Source organism: Schistocerca americana, chromosome 6 (genome assembly GCF_021461395.2).
Source record: "Schistocerca americana isolate TAMUIC-IGC-003095 chromosome 6, iqSchAmer2.1, whole genome shotgun sequence".
Classification (NCBI taxonomy): Eukaryota; Metazoa; Arthropoda; class Insecta; order Orthoptera; family Acrididae; genus Schistocerca; species Schistocerca americana.
Window position 1 is genome coordinate 586,281,711 of NC_060124.1, and position 22,951 is coordinate 586,304,661.

General features: G+C 42.5%; 1 protein-coding gene across 1 annotated transcript in view; it reads right to left on the bottom strand.

Annotated features, from left to right (window-relative positions):
* Positions 1-22,951, bottom strand: part of LOC124620301 — a 170,557-nt gene that overhangs the window by 105,812 nt on the left and 41,794 nt on the right. The gene's annotated exons all lie outside the window — the stretch shown is intronic.

Genomic DNA, 22,951 nt, shown 5'->3' on the forward strand with positions numbered 1-22,951 from the left:
TGGCTGTCGTACAAATTTCTGTTGTGCATGTATCCTTACAATAATTTAGTAAATTTTACTACCATAACTACAAAATTCACAAAATACAAACAGAAAGCTAACAGCTTACAAATGCTGGTAACAATAAAACAAATTTTAAATTAATACAATGTATAGCACAATCTGACCTCAGTAGCCACAGACTGTCGTCATTTGTGTGTGAGAGGCACTTATGTGGATGTGTGTCTGTGTTATCTATTTCTGATGAAGGCGTTTTTAGCCGAAAGCTTACTTGCTGACACTCTTCTTGTTGTGCCTACCTGCACTCAGTATCTCCACTGTGTGCTCAGTAGCAACTATGCTTTTCATAATACTGTCGTAATCTATAACTACTATAAAAGGAAAACACAGTGTTTAACACTGTTATCAAAAAGGTCAAACGTTCTTGACCAATGATACTCAAAAACGTTTGGGCAAACACCGGTTATATTTTTGTTGACATATACTCCACTGGCCATTAAAATTGCTACACCACGAACATGACGTGCTACAGACGCGAAATTTAACCGACAGGAAGAAGATGCTGTGATATGCAAATGATTAGCTTTTCAGAGCATTCACACAAGGTTGGCGCCGCTGGCGACACCTACAACGTGCTGACATGAGGAAAGTTTCCAACCGGCTTCTCATAGACAAACAGCAGTTGACCGACGCTGCCTGATGAAACATTGTTCTGATGCCTCGTGTAAGGAGGAGAAATGCGTACCATCACGTTTCCGACTTTGATAAAGGTCGGATTGTAGTCTATCCCGATTGCGGTTTATCATATCGCGACACTGCTCCTCGCGTTGGTCGAGATCCAATGACTGTTAGCAGAATATGGAATCGGTGGGTTCACGAGGGTCATACGAAACGCCGTGCTGGATGCCAACGGCTTCGTATCACTAGCAGTCGAGATGACAAGCATCTTATCCGCTGTAACGGATCGTGCAGCCACGTCTCGATCCCTGAGTCAACAGATGGGGACGTGTGCAAGACAACAACCATCTCCACGAACGACGTTTGCAGCAGCATGGACTATCAGCTCGGAGACCGTGACTGCGCTTACCCTTGCCGCTGCATCACAGACAGGAGTGGCTGCGATGGTGTACTCCACGACGAACCTGCGTGCACGAATGGCAAAACGTCATTTTTTCGGACGAATCCACGTTCAATTTACAGCATCATGATGGTCGCATCCGTGTTTGGCGACATCGCGGTGAACGCACATTCGAAGCGTGTATTCGTCATCGCCATACTGGCGTATCACCCGGCGTGATGGTATGGGTTGCCACTGGTTACACGTCTCGGTCACCTCTTGTTCGCATTGACGGCACTGTGAACACTGGACGTTGCATTTCAGATGTGTTACGACCCGTGACTCTAGCCTTCATTCGATCACTGCGAAATCCTGCATTTCAGCAGGATAATGCACGACCGCATGTTGCAGGTCGTGTACGGGCCTTTCTGGATACAGAAAATGTTTGACTGCTGCCCTGGCCAGCACATTCTCCACATCTCTCACCAACTGAAAACGTCTGGTCAATGGTGTCCGAGAAACTGGCTGGTCACAATACGCCAGTCACTACTCTTGATGAACTGTGGTATCGTGATGAAGCTGCATGGGCAGCTGTACCTGTACACACCATCCAAGCTCTGTTTGACTCAATGCCCAGGCGTATCAAGGCCGTTATTACGGCGAGAGGTGGTTGTTCTGCCTATTGATTTCTCAGGATCTATGCACCCAAATTGGAAATGTAATCACATGTCAGTTTTAGTATATTTATCCAATGAATACCCGTTTATCATCTGCATTTCTTCTTGGTGTAGCAAGTTTAATGGCCAGCAGTGTATAATATATTAGAGGGTAATGTTCTTAGCAAAAATCTTCAAAAGTTCTCGATCAATTTACTTCAACTTTTTACATGATATTCTAATAAAATTCAGACAGACATAAGCTATAAATTGTTTAAACAAAAATTTACAGGCTTGATGTTAAAACCGAGAGTGACGAAGAATATCCTGCGCTCTTCTGTGACAATGTACGGCTTAGTTTTCTTTCTCACACTTAGTTTTAATTCTGATAGCAGGGCATTTGAACATTAGACAAATTGTTTCTCCCATGTATACTCTTTGTCCTTGAATATAACTTTAAATGAAAACTGAATACAAACTACACTGATCACTCACTCAGAGCGTTACGACCACCCACCTGACAGCCGGTGTGTCAACCTTCGCCATGAATGACAGTGACGGCAGGCCACGGCGTAGATGGGATCCGTGAAACCCTGCAACGCTCTGCCACTGCGTCAACATCCAGTGGCAATGGTCATGTGCCGATTTCACTCATAGTTGCTGACCTTATGGTGTTAACATTGACACATATATGGGTCGTCCGAGGTCCAGTGTTAGGAGAGTCAGTGCAATGTGTGTTTGGACGCACTTGTAATAAGCATTAAGAGTATGATGTTAGGTCTGCGACAGTTCGCCACCTGTGCAGTTTCACCAGCCTGCCAAGTCTACGACGTCTGACATCTGTAACGAAGAGTGGCTGCCAAAACTGACGATGTCTGGACGTGGTTTCACCTTTGCTTCACGACACGTTGAAGATACTCGCCACAGCACTCCTCGAACACCCCACTAGTCGCGCACTTTCCGAAACGCTTGCGCCGAGCCTCCAGGCCATCGCAATCTGCCCTCGGTCAGACTCAGACAGATCGTGCGCCTTCTCCATGCTTCACACAGACAGCACGCTCACTGATACTACATGCACCGTCTATGTGTCCGACTAGCGGTCTTCCTCGGCAGGTGACGCCGCTACCATCTGGATTGGTATCTATCAGTGGTAGGTCGGTAGTTATATTGTTCTGGCTGATCAGTGTATATGCTATTTTGTTTTCTACCTCACGGTCAGTTGCAACAGAAAACAGCCAAGTTGTACTTATGGGTTATCAGCTTATAATTAAAATACTAATACAGAATTTTAATCGTCCAAAACTTTGTAATCCTACATGTTTGTAAATTAAAACTATGCAAAATACTGTCACTCAAGCTACCATCCTCACAGCTTCCTATTAATACAAATGTGATAGAATTCTTGAAAGTGAAGTATGGGTGTAATGGAATTTTTTTGATATCTCCATTTAGTCCTAACGGGTTGTTATACCCTGTTTGATGAAGAAAGAATAAGAGTATTGCTGCCAAAACTGCAATAATAAATGGTAATTCAAAGTGAAATGTGAAGAATAGATCTGAGGAGAGAAGGTGGACAGAGAGGGAGAGGGGAGGAAATGGGTATCAAGAGGGGGAAGGAGGCTATGGACAGAGGGAGAAAGAGGAGGAGGAGTGGAGAGAGGGATTGAGCAGGAGATGGACGGACAGAGGGTTGAGGAGGAGATGGGCAGATGGTGGAGAAGGAGATCTGGACATATATCGAATTGTAATACATGTTTAGCAATTGCGAAGTGTTGCCAGGTTCACTAGTATAAAGCAAAGGTGTATGATCCTACCGCTCTTCATGACAGATTCTTCTACAGTCACAGTCCCCATCCCTAATTTTCTCTTCCTCCCATTTATTTCCCATTTTGCTTACTGTATAGTTAAGAATCTGTTAACTACTGTTCTTTGAAGATTACATTTTACAGTTGTATTCTTATAATAACATAAATTATAAATATTATAAATATTTTTTGTTTTCAGTAAAAAAATTTTAACTAACTACAGTAATAACGATAAATTACAGACAAAACATAGAAAATTATAAAACTGTAAATTAGTTAAAGTAAATGCATGCTACTGACTGTCAACATTGCACAAGGGAAAGAAGAATAAAGAAGAGGATACAGTAGTGTGGCAGGAAGTAGGAGTGTCCTACCAGCAAAGCCAATTTACTGGAAATTGGGGCTTTGTGATGGAACATCCTGGTCTAGTATCTTTGGTTCCAATATTCTTATTCTAATTCTGGCAGTGCCCCATACTGAGGTGATATTCTGCATAGCCAGTAAATTTTGTTTATTGTATATTTTCCAACAGAGTGTTTCAAATTTTCGTACTTATTTCACTGATCCCCAATTATGTTAGTTTAAAATTGTTTTATACTTAATATGTCATAATAAATTCCGAATTAATTGTAGAAATGCAATGTTAATTGCTCTGTAAAATATCTAGCATCTAAAGAAATTAATATTTGACGATTATTTTCTTTATGTACTTTTTGATGTTAAAAATGTTGACTTCTTTATTCTTTACAAGATGGCTGTAGCTGTAAAAGCAATAACCCATAAATTATTAAATGTTGAATGTGTTACTAAGCTTTAAATAAGCTTCTTTTCAGTTACACTTTAGGTTACTTGTTCTCATTTTGCAGTTATATTAACATGTTGAATCAATCTAAAAAGCTTTGTAATAACGAGGGAAATATTTATTTTGTTTACAGCAACTGTTTTTTTATGTCGGCCTGTTCAGGCGAAGATAGCATAAGCATTATTCTCAATTTTTTTAGCGTTTCATACCTCCACTGGTAAAAACGGAATCCTTATAGGATGACTTCTCTGTCTGTCTGTCTCTCTGTCCGTCTCTCTATAAAGAACCTTTTTTGTCAGGAACGAGGACAGATATCAAGTTTCCAGATACTAAATTTCTAAGCCAACCTAGTCAAAAGTTGCGGCCACATACGAGGTGTGGCTATAAAATAACAGGGCTGATGCTGTCACAGAGTAACCACGCAAGCGCCAAAGATAAACGACCAATAGCTGGGAAGCATGAAGCCTTCTCAGTCAAGTGTGGGATCTCTGGTGTATGTGGGTAAATCAGTGTGACCCTGGTCTTCGTTTGCGTAAGAGCTGTTATTTTATTTTGCCACTAGAGGCTGAAGATGACTCATCCCGGGGACGGCCTTCAGCATCAACAGATATCGAAAAAGTAGGTAATCCGATTCGAACTGATCGTCGGTTGAGTAATCGATCGATTGCTGAAACTGTAAGAATTGAGAAAGAAAGTGTGAGACAAATGTTATATAACCGAATCAACACGAAAAATTATATTGCGGAACTCTCGCCGAAAATTATGAAGATAGAACAAAAGGAAGCTTCACCTAGAGGGAGAAAGGGTCGAGTGAACAAATCAAGATTCAGAGTTGTTCTTCTTTTCGATATTCAAGGAATTGTGTATTTTCGCTCCGAGAGAAAATACGAAGAAAGACGTCTCCAACTGTGGAAGAACGAATCACGTGTTCTTCTGCATCAAGACAACGCACCGGCTCACACCGCGTTGTTTGTAAAGAGGTTTCGAGCATCCCGGTATTGGACCGCCCTCCTTATTCGTTTGACGTGGGACCATGTTACATTTATCTGTTCGCCAAGGTCAAATGTGCCTTAAAAGGAACAAGATTTCAGTCCGTTGAAGCAATGACAGAAAAAGCGGCACGCGTCATCAAGCAGCTTGCAGAGGAAGACTTCCAGCACCGTTTCCGTCCATGGAAAATTCGCACGGGGCGTTGTAGGGATAGAGGGAAGACGCGGGAGTATACTGAGGGTGACAACTAAATATGTACGTTTTTGAAACAATGTTTTACATACATAATTCCTGGCCTCGTATGTCACATATTTTGACATTCCCAAGCTCACTCATGATAACCTATAGATGAAGTGTATATGTACAGTCTTAGACATAAAAACTGACCGCCGGCCGGCCGCCATAGAGACTAAGTCCGAGTCGTTCACTTAAGGTGGCCAATAAAACTGACTGCCCCTGACAACTTCAATGCACAATTGATTTCTCTTGATTACACCACATGTAGCTCTTCTGAGGTCGTCTTTGCGTTCTTTTATGAGGGCTGCACTATTCATAATCCGAACGATCAAATCGACTCTAGGGTTTACTTTTACTTTGTAGACTTCGCCTTTAACCATCTCCCCAGGCAAAAATCCAAAGAGATAAGGCCCGGGGACCTTGAAGGCCAAGAAAAGTGCCAATATCTAATGATACATCTTCCGGGAAATGTTCGGTTTGGACAATGTGTCACCTGACGACTAGAATGTGCAGGAGCCCCGTCATGCTGGAGGAACATACACATTCTTGTAGCCAAATGAACCTCTTCCAATAACGCTGGAAGCTCATTTTCAAGGAAGTGTAGACAAGTGGATCCTGTAAGGACCAATATTCGAAACGAAAATGAATTGAACATAGCTATTTGTACGCAGTAAAAATTGGACACATGTTATATGTCATTTTTTCTGCAATTTCTCTATACTACCACCTCGTACAATATTTACTATTCCTCCTGAACCATCCTGTATATACATTTGGGTCTCGACGGGTCATCGAAAGTTTTCAGTGCTAGACGCACACGACATCGTCCGAACCCTCGCGGGAATACAGTGTGGGCCGCGAGTGAGTGGCGAGTGGAATAATGGACGGCGGTGGGGGGGGGGGGGGGGGGCCTTGGTCTCATAAGTTCTTACCATAAATTTACAAAATTTTAAATCCAAAATACTGCATCTCGGTTCTTACAATAGTGCAATAGGTGCGCGCTGGTTAGATGTAACTGAAGAGAGACTCCAACTCGGATTGTGGGTAAGGGCGAATCCCAAGCGCATGGCCGAGAACAATTGGGAGCGGAAACTTAATGTCATCGGAACCTTGTTGAAGGACCATGACATGCTATTGTTAGTCCGACTGCAGAAAGTTCACTTTATAAATACATACATACTTAGCAAAATATATCATGTCGCAGCAGTCTTACTCCGGTAAATTAAACTACAAAAAACTAGAGGAACGCCTGGAAAAATATCAACAATAAAATTATACCAGCTAGAGTCAGTGCCGTATGGTGCGACGTTGTAAACGAAACCATACCCACAGCGGAACGATTATGGAAAATCAAATGTCGGCTTGTAGAAACTGTAGCGTTTATGTGTAAATAGAATCAGAATTTGGAACTGGACTAGGAAGAAATTAGCACTATAAACAGAACCGCAGAAAATCATATACCGATAAGTGAAGCTTTACAACCCGACTGGAAATGTTACCCGTCCGCAAAGAGTAACAGTTATTCGTGGCTTCTGGTACAGTTTGTGTTTTGCGTCGTAACAAACAAAACTTAGTAGAGTACATGTTCTGTATTGCATAAGAACATTTTAAGCTAAAGAAGAATAACAAATTTTTTTTACCTATTGCTTTATGTGGGCTACAAGGAGGTGGACAGCTTTATTGATGAGTAGCAGAATACTATTCTTTCACTTTTTTTCCTGGAATATTCTTTTACGTTGGTTCTAAAATCAGAACTGTTCTAATTTGGCAAAACACCTCCGGGTCCGAAATTTCTCTCATTTGTTGAAAAATGTATGGCTTCCTTAGCTCATTTGCATCCAGTGTATAATAACTTAAACTGTGAATATATTTCTGAATGAATGTTTGTTATGTATTTTTCGTTACCCTTTTCACTGTTATAAGTTATGTTCTACAAGGAACGCACGCCATCGGAGGCGGCAGTCTGAAATTTATTTTACCTTAATTACTACTTCAATTTTGTTCTACAATTTAAAGGAATATACGCGTGCTAACACGGAATACATGGTAATAATGAAGCTGCTCAGTGACAGGTATAGGGGAGGACCCCTGCCCTCTTTGCCTTCGCCTACCTGGTGCTGAAAGTCTTCTCAAACTTAAAAAAAAAAAAAAATAGTGCAGTGATCAGCACGGCTGCCTAGTAAGCAGGAGGTCTAAGTTCGAAGCCCAGTCGGTCACAAATTTTCATCTGCCGTCGTTGCTGTATTTCAACGCGCTGTGCCAGTGTGGACTTCGGTCCTCCGATATTTAAGATGCAATTGTTTTTTTAGGCAAAAACATTTGTCTTCCCATCAGTGGAACGGGACTTCAACGGCATCCAACCCTTAGTCATTGCCGGCGCTAACCCATGTCATATACATGCGAATTAGATTGTAGTTCATATTTAGTCAAGTAACGAATGGTCAGTATACAAGTATGCCGGCCGGGGTGGCCGAGCGGTTCTAGGCGCTACAGTCTGGAACCGCGCGACCGCTACGGTTGCAGGTTCGAATTCTGTCTCGGGCATGGATGTGTCTGATGTTCTTGGGTTAGTTAGGTTTAAGTACTTCTAAGTTCTAGCGGACTGATGACCTCAGAAGTTAAGTTCCATAGTGCTCAGAGCCATTTGAACCATTTTTGAAGTATACAAGTATTTACGAACAGTAGAAGCAGCATTGCAGCGAACTGATCACTTAACCAAGTACAACATAGAGTACCTGTGTAATGAGTCATTCCAGTTGCATAGCTGAGGGAAATATTTGTTAAACAATTCATTGCAGAATTAATGTAATACTCGCACGATGATCTCTGTAGTCATACTGTATCATTAGCAGCCCGCGAATGGAGTACTATGTTCGTTAAATCGGATTACTCAAGCTGAGGCCAAAAAAGGAGAAGCGGAGACGCCACAACACTATCTTTACTTAAGTAGGTAGTCAGCGCTAAATTATGTGTGCCACCATTAACGTTACTGTAAGCAGTTTGACAGCGTAACCCCACCACAACTACTGACAACCTGAGCCATATCATCACGCAGTTGTGACTCGCAGTGATTACAAGTTGCTGATGTTTGTCAAGAATAGCGGAAAGTGCCTCTGAAGTTCCATTTGCATTACGACTAGGACGGAGAGAATCCTAAATAACAGTAATAGGTCACCCAGCGAAGAGAAGAGCCCATGTATTGTCTCAAGTTCTTGCAGTTTGATATTAATGCAGTTCCCGATGGCTTCACACTAACGGGTTCTTTTGGCTATCGGAATACTCATATGGGAATTATAAAAGTGTAATTGCTAGAACGCTCAACTACCTTAATAACACCTCATTCTGGATTGAATACGACTCGAAAAGCGACGTTAATTTGACGTTTGCATCCATCTCCTGACGTCTTACCGAATGAAGTCTGAAGTGCACGCACAGTTGTGTTGCCTGCCGCAAGGATTCTGTGAAGTGTTGTGGCAGCTGGTAGCCATTGCTGACGGAAGACATGTGCAAATATCCTCACTGCTCTAGAGGAACTAGAGCATTTTTTTCCATACCGTAATTAGCACAATAACATAAGGCTTGTTCTGCTGAAGAACTTGATGCCCGCAAGTCCTTAAATAAGAATCTCCAAGCGGGAGTAATGTCTGAAAGGAAGCAGACTGTTGGACAAAAGAATGGACAGCTCCCTGCTTTTTGCGTTTCCGATAGCGCCTACGATAAGAATCTGGTGTCATATTATGCTTCAGAACCCTAAACTGTTTATATTTTACTTCATACTAAAACAAAAGTTATGATATGAGAAGAGGAAATGACTTACATGCTTCTCAGGAACTTTAGTTCTTCGTGTTTATTTTCTCACTTCATACTAAAACAAAGGAGTTAATATGAGAAGAGGAAATGAAATATACGCTTCCAAGACATAATATTTCCCTGTGTGCTACTACTGCATACATGAAAGTCCTGCAGATAATTTTTGTATGCTGGATAAATTTTGGTATCACCTCACATTCCTTTGTGAGAAGGTTCCCATTTTCTTGGGATTCAAATAGAATGTACATTACATCACTGGTTAATATTCTGATGACTAATGGCATGATACCCGTTGCAAATGCTCCATGGCACCTGTGAGTAGAGTCTCACGTTGGTTACTATAAGAACACGCAGGCAGTGATATCCGCTCACTGCAGTCAGAGCCAAGGTGATTTCTTTCTGTTTATTGCGAAGCGTCTGTTGCAGTGTCCACGCTCAGCCAACATAAACAAATCGCGGCAGCAATGGGCACTGCAATCGCTGCACTTGTCGCGAGCCTCAAGAACAAGAGCGCACTGTTTCTGCTAACGATACTATGGAGTTAATACATCTTACTTAACGTAACGTAATATGCAGGTCGTGGGTTGGGTAAGAATTCAGTTTGGAACTTCCCATCGCATTAAAATACTTTACAATCATATTTGTGCAATATTTATTGTTGGTTGTCTCTCTAATGTTAAAAAGCACCCCCCCCACACACACACACACATACACGCACACAGTCATTGATTCCAGTGAGGGTGACAACTACTGTGTGTTGAACTACACATGCACCAGTCAGTTCCTCAGCTGGCGTCGAGTGGGTGAGATCTTTCAATTACCTTGCATTGCAATAATCGTAAAGAGGAGACTGAAAGGAAATGGACTTGTATGCTAAAGAGCTGCGGCAAAGCAAAGCTTAACCGATATCAGATAATTGTCCACATGGGTTTTGTGGACGAATATACTTTTAGTAACCAACCCACCCACGATCATTACGTAAGATTTCTCGAAGGCGTAGGGGCATTGATTTCATTAAGTCGTCGACAGTGTAGCGTGATGGTTTACTTCCCACCATACGTTTTCTATATTCGTCCAAAGGTCGCTTGCATTTGTAGGTCCACATGGCAATGACCTTGTTACCTCTACCCACATTTTCTCTATCTGGTTGATGTCCGGTGATCGTGGAACAAACGGCAACAGCTTAATCCTGTCTTGGCCCTGAAACCAATGTCGCACTGCTCTGCTATGATGGATGGGGCTCTGCTCCTGTAAATGAAATGTTATCTCGTTAGTTTATATTTTTATATTTAAATAACGTTTTTGTAATAAGCACATTGGATTATTATTTTCCACAGTGTTTCAGAATCAGGCCCTGTCATAGATAAGTGATTTAGATTCAACAGTCCGATTAAGAATGTGGTTTACCTAGTCTATCATATGATGAGAGTCGTAGTCGGATATCCATATTAAGACTGACTGGCTGAATCCGATTAGAAAGATCTGGTATCGAAATGAAATTACAGAAATCGGATAATTTGAACGTCTGTATTGCAACAATGCTGCGCACATAAATTCCTTGCCACGGGCATGGATGTGTATGATGTCCTTAGGTTAGTTAGGTTTAAGTAGTTCTAAGTTCTAGGGGACTGATGACCACAGCAGTTGAGTCCCATAGTGCTGAGAGCCATTTGAGCCATAAATTCCTATGATGGAATATCAGGTAGCAACTGTCTTAAGAAAAAGTGAGAAATATGTCCACTAGCAGCAATGTAATGTAATTATAACCCATATTTATGTGATGGAAATACTGAATCGAACAATACACATCTATTTTAGTGGTGGGAAGATACACCATATCGGATTTGCTGATGACATAATGACAATAATAATAATAATAAAAATCCCGTGTGGCCGATAGGGTAAACCCTCCCTCATATGGGTGGTACCGAGGAAATCAAATACTTGTGGTGAACCAAATACTAACACAGTCCTGAACGGCTCCTCATTCCGTTGAACCCAAAATCCAGACACGTCTGAGTGAAAATCACCGCTACTCTGGTCACCGTCTCTTAGCTCAATGAGCTCGGCTGTAAATATTTACTTCCAAAGGCTTCAACAACCTCTGGTTCTGTCCGGTCCTGGAATCACTCAGGCCAAACCAATGAAACACAAGCAAACATGAACTGTGCAAGCAAAGTCAACTTTACCCCAGGTGGTACACAACCCGCCTGTCGACAGGCGGCAGTTGGATTTTCGGATTCTGGGGAGTCCTGGTTAGCACAGCAGAGAATCTCGAAGATCTCTGGTAAATTTCCCTACAAGCAGAAAACATGCATTTTGGAAACTAATCATCGATACATTGGTCCAAACACGAAAACTAAACAATCTCACAAAAGAAATCCACCGACAAAAATTTCTCATCCTTGCTCTTCAAGAACCACGACTAATTGACAATCAAACCTTGCATTACGGAAACCATTGCATCTTCAAGAGCAAAATACGACAAAAGGTAGCGAAAGGCATACCAATCTTCGGCACTGTATTTCTCGAACACAGATCTATCATCAACTCTGTCAAAGAAATCACGCTCATCAACAATCGACTTATGACTATGCTCATTCAGAACCCCAGTAAAAAATATACACTCATCAATGCACATGCCCCCACCAACATCGAAAATAAGGAAAACACCGAAAATGTCAAAAAATTCTGGAACACACTCGAAAATACTATGAGCATAATTCACCAAGATGACGTGAAAATAAAAATGGGAGACTTCAGCTCTATTTGGGACAGAAAAAACCTGTAGGAAAATCATTGGTACAAATTCAACACACCGAAACGCTTAGACCAACAGCACACGTCTGACTGACATTTGCCAACAATTCAACCACAAAAGGATGTCATCCAACTTTAGGAAAAAACCAGCTTCCAGGTAACAAACATGCTTGTCTACCACGTGCAAGCTGCCTTCGTTCGCCTTTCGAGACTCGCTGAAGGCCAGATATTTAATTATTTTGTAGCAGAACTACAAGCAGGCAGATACAAACTCAATAAGGGAATCGTAAGACAACGCTCGAGCAAAATTCGTCTTGCTACTTTCAGTAACGCTTAGTGTCAGAGCGAAAACCTCACGGTACTGCCAAATTCATAATGCCACTTTTGTTTTCTGCCGACATATTTTCTGTTGTTGTGAATACATAATTTTATCCATTTTCATAATACTTGCGAATGATACAGGAAATGTAGTAAAAACAGATCTTTTCGAAAATAAAAGTCGGTAATATTCTACTAATTCGTGTTATAGGCTCAATCGTCTTACAGACGCTTAATGATTCATTAAGATAGACTGCCGTCGTGATGTTTCTGCAGTAAGCTGAATTTAATTTGTATTAGTACAGAGAATATTTCAATTGCATTGTCCATTAGTTTACTAAACGCAACAGTAATCATCAAAGAGAAATTTCTTTCACGATATCTAAAACGATCTGACAATGCTAAAGTTGTTTACAAATTCTACGCCAGTAGAAACCTACTGGCTGTAACGATGTCATTAAACCAGAGTAGTTTTAAGAGTATTTTCGTCTAGACATGAATTGCCTTGACGGTTGATCGATCAAGAGCGAGAAAGGTAAAATTTTACGAACATATGACGAGAGGGACAAGTGCTTGGGAGAGGACTTGTATCAATAGAAGTGCTGAGAGACGACGTTCCTATCAATCTCCTGGATAATTTTGTTTTCAAACCAACATAGTGCGTTATCATGCACTAGCACAGGTGATGTAGTTTTGTTGCTCGATTTTCTTACACTGCGACCGAAAGGTGCCTCAGTTGTTGACAACAAATTCCAGCTGGGTTAAACACAGCCCTTTGGGCAGAATTCGAAGCCCAAAACACACTTTTGCAGCTATCAGATGTAAAATATTATGTTCACACTACTCTTTACTCGAGTTTATGTCTTTTGGTGGGGCTCAGCCTTTCATTTCTTCTTAGGAAGTTAACGATAAAGGCATCATAACACGTCACCAGTACCTCATAGGAATGCCCAATGAGCGACCTGATGACGTTCAATAATAGTCACTCCGTTGATTTTTGTTGTTTCGAATTAGAGCATGCAGTACTCCTACACCAGACCTCTGAACTTTGCCTGTTGAATGCGAATGTCGCATGATGGTAAAATGGTAATCTATCACATATATCAATAGTCGAGGCTCCCTTAATGAAGTTAGTTGATGATCGATTAACTCAGTTTTTTTTTATTACAGAGGGTACGAACACGCTGAGCTACCGTGCCGGCTTCAACACTTCCTCCTAACACTTCCGCATCTTACAGTGTTGCCAGATTGTGCAGATGGCCGGACTTAGAGTTGTCAGGGGCGGTCAGTTTTATTGGCCACCTTAAGTGAACGACTCGGACTTAGTCTCTGTGGCGGCCGGCCGCCGGTCAGTTTTTATGTCTAAGACTGTACTTGTCGGGCCTGGAAACTGAGATAATGTGGTATGGAATGTCACTCGGGTCACGGGTTTTCAAGTCTTTGTTTTAACGTCACCTTCTGCGCTTAACGGTATGAAGAGTCGCCAGAAAGAACAAATGGTTCGGATTCCACGTTAAACTGTAGGTCCCCTTTCCCCAGTTGGATAACTGAGGTAGGCTGGGGACGTCGAAGTGGCGTCCAGTAGAAAGACTGGCACCAGGCCACTGATCCACACGAAACTATTATTTTTATCTGTATGCATAATTAGGTTTGTGCAGAACTGTCAGAGCTCGAGACGGCTCGCAATTTTTCATTTTATTTTTTATTTTTACTTTATTTATTTATTTATTTATTTTTTGCCAAGCCAAGAATTCTTTCCTGTGCGAACTTCATCGGCTCAAACTAGCACTTCACCCACCTCCCTCAGTTATTTGCTAGACGTATTCCAGTCTCTGTTTTCCCATACAATTTTTACCCTCTATAGTGCCCTCATGCATTGCAGAAGCTTTTCCTTGATACCTTAACACACGTCCTATCATACTGTCCCTTCTCCCGGTCGATGTTTCCCACACATATCTCTCATCACCGACTCAGCGGAGAACCTGCTCAATTGTTGTCTTATCAGTCCAGCTAATTTTCAACATTCTTCGATAGCACCACGTCTCGAGCGCTGCGATTCTCTTCTCATCTGATTCCCAGAGCCGATGACTCACTAGAATACAATGTTGTGCTTCAAACGTACATTCTCAGATGGCCAGGAATATACCCTTTGTATATGCTAGTCTGCTAACTGCGTCGTTGAAGTTTCATCTGCCATGTGTTATTTTGTTTTCTTGCTAGAAGAATTCCTACAATTTATCTACTTCGTGACACCAATTTCGAAGTTACCTTTATTGCTAATCCCATTTCAGCTACTCCCCATTACTTTAGTCCTACTTCGGCGTACTTCCAATTAATAGTGTGCACATATTAGACTGTTAGTATCATTCAGCGCATTCTGTAGGTCCTCCTCACTTGCGCTGTCGATAACAGTGTTATCGAATAATATGATTATTGATGTCCTTTCATCGTGAATGTTAATCCCACTCCTGAATCTTCCTTTTATTTTCGTGATTGCTTCTTCGACATTTTCCTTAGAGTTTCGAACGTTTTTCGCTGTATTACATTGGCATACGCTTTTTCTAGGTCGAGAAACTCTATGAAAATGTTTTGATTTTCAGTCACTAGCATCCATTATCAGGTGAAACATTAGAAGTAGCTCTTTTGATCCTCCCTGTTTTGTCGATCATTTGAACCATTCTTTCTACTACATAGCTTCTTCATAGTTACCTACATCAATCTAAGGTTGCGCATTTTAGATGTACCTATTCCTCTTCAACTGCAAAGTGTATTGTGGTATTCATTACCGCAGCATCTACAGCCTTAGAGAACTTCAAAAGCACGCCACCATTCCTCAGTACTTCCCTATCCCAGTTTTATCCAAATCCATTCTTCTGGATGATTCTCTTATGCTTCAGTATACTCTTCATCATTACTAAATAAAGGTCTGAGTATATATTTGTCCCTGGGTTCACTTTAGAAACACATATGTTTGTTTTTCATTCGCTTTTATTTAATAGAGTTGTACATTTTTTAGAATATATTTATTTAATTATAGTATGCTAGCGTAGTTAGTGAAAAAATTATATTAAATTGTATTAAGTATTTTTTGTTGATTGTGCATTTGGTATGAGGCTCTCTCGAAATTTAGGATCTATGTATTGATTTTGATCAAGGTTTATTTACAGTCACATTCAGTGTTTCTGCAGTTGCAAATATGGACTACTATCAGTCACAGAATGGAATGACGACAGTGAAAATTTGTACTGGACCGAGCTCGAACCCTGATTTCCTACTTATCGCAAGCGGTCGCCTTACTGTTTGGCTATCCGCGCACCACTCCCGGCTACACCCAAACTTCCGTATGTCGTCAACCACGCGTCTACGCATCCATTATATATTTTCCCGTATAGGTGAAACATTTTCCTTGAAAGTCGCTTGTCCAGTATCATTGAATAAATACGATATCTGCAGTGCCTGGGTTATGCGCATGTTGAAAGGAACTTTGCGTCGTTATTCAGAATAACATAGGCAGTGCAATATCGTACATACACTCCTGGAAATGGAAAAAAGAACACATTAACACCGGTGTGTCAGACCCACCATACTTGCTCCGGACACTGCGAGAGGGCTGTACAAGCAATGATCACACGCACGGCACAGTGGACACACCAGGAACCGCGGTGTTGGCCGTCGAATGGCGCTAGCTACGCAGCATTTGTGCACCGCCGCCGTCAGTGTCAGCCAGTTTGCCGTGGCATACGGAGCTCCATCGCAGTCTTTAACACTGGTAGCATGCCGCGACAGCGTGGACGTGAGCCGTATGTGCAGTTGACGGACTTTGAGCGAGGGCGTATAGTGGGCATGCGGGAGGCCGGGTGGACGTACCGCCGAATTGCTCAACACGTGGGGCGTGAGGTCTCCACAGTACATCGATGTTGTCGCCAGTGGTCGGCGGAAGGTGCACGTGCCCGTCGACCTGGGACCGGACCGCAGCGACGCACGGATGCACGCCAAGACCGTAGGATCCTACGCAGTGCCGTAGGGGACCGCACCGCCACTTCCCAGCAAATTAGGGACACTGTTGCTCCTGGGGTATCGGCGAGGACCATTCGCAACCGTCTCCATGAAGCTGGGCTACGGTCCCGCACACCGTTAGGCCGTCTTCCGCTCACGCCCCAACATCGTGCAGCCCGCCTCCAGTGGTGTCGCGACAGGCGTGAATGTAGGGACGAATGGAGACGTGTCGTCTTCAGCGATGAGAGTCGCTTCTGCCTTGGTGCCAATGATGGTCGTATGCGTGTTTGGCGCCATGCAGGTGAGCGCCACAATCAGGACTGCATACGACCGAAGCACACAGGGCCAACACCCGGCATCATGGTGTGGGGAGCGATCTCCTACACTGGCCGTACACCACTGGTGATCGTCGAGGGGACACTGAATAGTGCACGGTACATCCAAACCGTCATCGAACCCATCGTTCTACCATTCCTAGACCGGCAAGGGAACTTGCTGTTCCAACAGGACAATGCACGTCCGCATGTATCCCGTGCCACCCAACGTGCTCTAGAAGGTGTAAGTCAACTACCCTGGCCAGCAAGATCTCCGGATCTGTCCCCCATCGAGCATGTTTGGGACTGGATGAAGCGTCGTCTCACGCGGTCTGCACGTCCAGCACGAACGCTGGTCCAACTGAGGCGCCAGGTGGAAATGGCATGGCAAGCCGTTCCACAGGACTACATCCAGCATCTCTACGATCGTCTCCATGGGAGAATAGCAGCCTGCATTGCTGCGAAAGGTGGATGTACCCTGTACTAGTGCCGACATTGTGCATGCTCTGGTGCCTGTGTCTATGTGCCTGTGGTTCTGTCAGTGTGATCATGTGATGTATCTGACCCCAGGAATGTGTCAATAAAGTTTCCCCTTCCTGGGACAATGAATTCACGGTGTTCTTATTTCAATTTCCAGGAGTGTATTTACAGTTTATTTATTTTTAATGTAACATAGTTATTAGTGAAGTAAGTACAGAAAGGAAATTTTAATCTAGTTTCCTAACAAAAAACTCCATTTTTATAGTTAATTCTAGAAAGGGCCAGTAATTATAGTAATTTATGTAGTACTCTTATATTTCTGTTTGTGTCTCTGCTTATTATATAATCACATTAGTCTACTCTATTCATTACGCTTTAAAAAAACTATGTTTACTATAGTCACTCATGACATACGAGGGTCATTCCACAGGTCTACTTCTACATCTACATACATATTCCGCAATGCACCATACGGTACGTGGCGGAGGGTACCTCGTACCACAACTAGCATCTTCTCTCCCTGTTCCACTCCCAAACAGAACGAAGGAAAAATGACTGCCTACATGCCTTTGTACGAGCCCTAATCTCTCTTATCTTATCTTCGTGGTCTATCCGCGCAATATAAGTTGGGGGCAGTAAAATTGAACTGCAGTCAGTCTCAAATGCTGGTTCTCTAAATTTCCTCAGTAGCGGTTCAGGAAAAGAACGCCTCCTTTCCTCCAGAGACTCCCACCCGAGTTCCTGAAGCATTTCCGTAACACTCGCGTGATGATCAAACCTACCAGTAACAAATCTAGCAGCCCGCCTCTGAACTGCTTCCATGTCCTCCCTCAATCCGAGATGATACGGATCCCAAACGCTCGAGCAGTACTCAAGAATAGGTCGTATTAGTGTTTTATAAGCGGTCTCCTTTACACATGAAACACATCTCCCCAAAATTCTACCAATGAACCGAAGACGACTATACGCCTTCCCCACAACTGCCATTACATGCTTGTCCCACTTCATATCGCTCTGCAATATTACGCCCAAATACTTAATCGACGTGACTGTGTGAAGCGCTACATTAGTAATGGAGTATTCAAACATTACGGGATTCTTCTTCCTATTCATCTGCATTAATTTACATTTATCTATATTTAGAGTTAGCTGCCATTCTTTACACCAATCACAAATCCTGTCCAAGTCATCTTGCATCCTCCTACAGTCACTCAACGACGACACCTTCCCGTACACCACAGCATCATCAGCAAACAGCCGCACATTGCTATCCACCCTATCCAAAAGATCAGTTATGTAGATAGAAAACAACTGCGGACCTACCACAGTTCCCTGGGGCACTCCAGATGATACCCTCGCCTCCGATGAACACTCACCATCGAGGACAACGTACAGGGTTCTATTACTTAAGAACTGGCAGCTGTGGTATATCGAGCAAACATGTGGCATCGCCGTAAGCACAGTAAATAAATTCGAAAGCCCCGGCACACATTACCGAAATCAGCCAGCAGATTGCGACAGCGTGCAATGATGGCTCGGTACCAGCGCTCAAAGTGTTTAGCGTGAGCTCGGCTGTGCTACAAAATGGATCCTCCCGTACCCGCGCTACGCACCAGACCTCGTTCCATGCGACTTCGACCTCATTCCACCATTGAAGAAACGATTTCGTGGAAGGCGCTTTCCAAACAGGACGGATATCCTCAAGGAATTTCGGTAACAGCTGGTACACATTGAAGGCAATGCCAATATTACTGAGCGCCTTCCCCATCGTTGACAACGCTGCGTGGATGCACTGCGGCACTATTTTGAAAGACAGCAGTTAATTCTGATTCACATTGTTCCATTTGCACTCGTGCACAATAAATTTATACACAACTCCAATGTGTGTGTTTCATTTCAACCTCTGCCGTGACCTCCTGTACTGGAACCCCACTTTACGTCGGCATCCAGGTACACACTGCGTCACCGGTGCAATGCACGGCGCGCCGTGCAGTTGCCATGTTGTCGCACACTACTGCAAGGTGTTCCGTAGCTGCCACGACTTTTGGAGTGGCCATTGTATATTTATATCTTAGACTTTTAACATGACCTTTTGTAAGTAGGCTGTTTAAGTTTTTACGTTGGTAACGTCACGTAGCGCTCTGTATGAAAATTACTGGCTGTGCTGTGGCTGGTTGGCATTTTTGGAACATTCGTTATTGCAGTGTTGGGCAGTTGGATGTGAACAGCGCGTAGCGTTGCGCGGTTGGAGGTGAGCCGCCAGCAGTGGTGGATGTGGGGAGAGAGATGGCGGAGTTTTGAGAGCGGATGATCTGGACGTGTGTCCATCAGAGACAGTAAATTTGTAAGACTGGATATCATGACTTTTGAACATTATTAATGTAAATACATTGTTTGTTCTCTATCAAAATCTTTCATTTGCTAACTATGCCTATCAGTAGTTAGTGCCTTCAGTAGTTAGAATCTTTTATTTAGCTGGCAGTATTGGCGCTCGCTGTATTTCAGTAGTTCGAGAAACGAAGATTTTCGTGTGGTAAGTGATTCATGAAAGTTATAGGTTATTGTTAGTCAGGGCCATTCTTTTGTAGGGATTGTTGAAAGTCAGATTGCGTTGCGCTAAAAATATTGTGTGTCAGTTTAGTGTTGATCAGAATAAGTAAAGAGTGAAATGTCTGAGTACGTTTAGTTCTTCTCAGCTGTTTGAAAATCAAGTAACATAAGATGGTTACCACCACAGTTCAAAATGGTTCAAATGGCTCTGAGCACTATGGGACTTAACATCTGAGGTCATCAGTCCCATAGAACTTAGAACTACTTAAACCTAACTAACCTAAGAACATCACACACATCCATGCCCGAGGCAAGGAATTTAAGTGCGCAGCATTGTTGCAATACAGACGTTCAAATTATCCGATTTCTGTAATTTCATTTCGATACCAGATCGTTCTAATCGGATTCAGCCAGTCAGTCTTAATGTGGATATCCGACTACGACTCTCATCATATGATAGACTAGGTAAACCACATTCTTAATCGGACTGTTGAATCTAGATCACTTATCTATGACAGGGCCTGATTCTGAAACACTGTGGAAAATAATAATCCGGACTGAAGCGCCTAGAACCGCTCGACCACTCCGGCCGGCACCAGCACAGTAATTCATTAATTTTTCTAAGGGGACGGTTCACTTTCAGCAACAGTACTCAACCACTTGTTGCTCTGCGTATGTGTGGTGCATTATTGGATGTGTCTGAGTGCTTATTTTTTGTGCTTTCAGATGTTTACATGTGTGGTTGGGTGTCACTGTGTGTGTTGGCATCATTTCGATTTCTCATCTGTGTTCATCTGTACGGATGTTTTTTTCCGTATAATGTGGCCGATAATTTTTCAGTCCATTTGATTTCAGCTTTTATGCTTTCATGAATAGCACTATTTGCCGTGTGATTACTCCTCAGATGCCTGTACAACCCACACTACAGGACAGTGTGTTTAGGAGAGTCTAATTCCCCACACCACTGCCCCGTCACCACCCGTACACCCCCTCCCTTCCTTCTCCCGTCTCCCCTGCCCTACTTTCTTATTCCCACCCACCACCACTCGACCAGTCACATCTGCACTACAACTCTTAACAGAACTCTTGTAATTTCCCGCATACACACACATACATCATTGAAAAAGTGCACTCAGTTTTGTTAAAACTTGCAACACACAAAAAACAAAAATGGAAATGATCGTATGGCATTGTTGGCCAGGAGGCCCCAAGCGGGGGAGTTCGTCCGCCGTATTGCAACAAATGAAGAGACAAGAAAACAACACTAAATGCAAAACAAATGAAGCCTTCCTCTCCGCTCCCACCACCACTTACCACCTTGCATGTTCATTGTACCTTCAGATTAAACTTTCTAAGTTCATGCGCACGCACACACACACACACACACACACACACACACACACACACACTGAAAGTGTTGAGAAATAGGGTATCTGCAATGTAGGCAATACTTCTAACACACACACACACACACACCCACACACATACGTGCACATGCACACACACACACACACACACACACACACACACACATATATATATATATATATATATATATATATATAAACACACACAAAAGAAATGAACACACAAAAACACGGCACTCAACGCAAAACAAGTCAAGCCACAGTAAAATTATTATAAAGGCACTGTGTGCAAAGTAACTGACGTGCCGCAGAGTGAAATACATTAAAAGGAAAAGTAGATTCCAAAGCCACGAAAAAACCCGAGTAAAGAGAGTGAACACTAGCTTTTTTCCATTAGCAACCTATACTGTCAATACAAGGAAAACCTGTTGTCTTCAAAATAATTAAAATGGAGCAACAGACGCCATCAGTATTGTGCACACTTCATTCGTAAGAAAAACTGTTTTGAACTCTATAAGAATCAAAAGTTAAAGATCTTATATGTAGACATTCACAGAATTACCATCGATGATGATTTGTCAATAAAAGCAAAACACGTGTGGTACAACACTCTGCTAATTTGAAGAAAGCTTAAAACAGAAATAAACTATTTAGAACATTGTTAAAGCATATATTACGTCAATGAAACCTTCTCGGGTCTCCAGCCATGTCAGGTGGTTAAAACCCCACGAGCCTTCGAGCATCCTGTCCTCAGCCATTGTATAGCCGCGCTGCTGACTTCTACGGCTCTGCTGCTCTCTTCCTCGCCAGCAGTGGTGATGTTTACGCCACACGTTACTCGTAGAACATGCTTCAACCTCGCGATGGCTGAGACCCAGGCTGTGCTGATCTACAAACTGCCATCCTCGTTGAAAGCGTTTTCAGATATTCTTCTTTCTACTCTCTTTTATGACACTATCCCAAAATCCCTTCATCCAAATAAACAGAATTCGGTGTCGATTTTCTAAAGCGTGTTCTACAACGGCTGATTTTTCAGGATAGCGAAGATGTAAGCACCTCTGGTATTCCGGCTGGCGTTGCTGTGTGGCCGACTTAGCGGCAGCCACGCTGGCATAGTATTTCCTACTCTCCAGGGCTTCTAAGCCCCACATCGTCCCCCTCGAGCCTCATGAGCTGTCGTGTTTTTGCTGCGGGCCTGAACACTGGTGAGATACTGTGTCTTCTCCGGGTCGGTTAATCTTTCCCGACACTGTGCCACAGGGAAGCAAAACCGCAGGTTTCTCGTTCTCTTCTTCAGTGGTGTTTCTCCTGCATGTCTCACCAAAGATAGCCTGTGGTACCGGACGTTAATTATAACCGTTTTCCCAGAAGACTTTTCGGAGATGTCTTAGTTCTAGTGACACATTTTCAGTTCTCATACTTTTATTTTATTATGTAAGTTTTTTGTTATTGATGTTTCTATCTGTACCTAAATAGATGCGTTTATAGAGTTGATTCCAATATCATGTTTTCATTTCTCTCGGCGTGTTTCGTTTAATTTTCAATATTTTTCGTTCTGTGGGCAATTCTTTAGGCACAGCAAACTATTACAATACCGTATACGTAATTTAAATAATCCCTAACCTAAGTAGCACTGCACATTCATATAAACAATTAAAGTTTAGAAATGTTATTGCCTTTGCAACTGAGAGAAGCAGCGAATACTTTAATCCATCAATAAAGATTTTTTAAATTTCTAATCTACTGTCATTAATGCTTTAAAATAAAATAGTTTTTTTCCTTTAATAAATAAAGTTAATATATAAATAT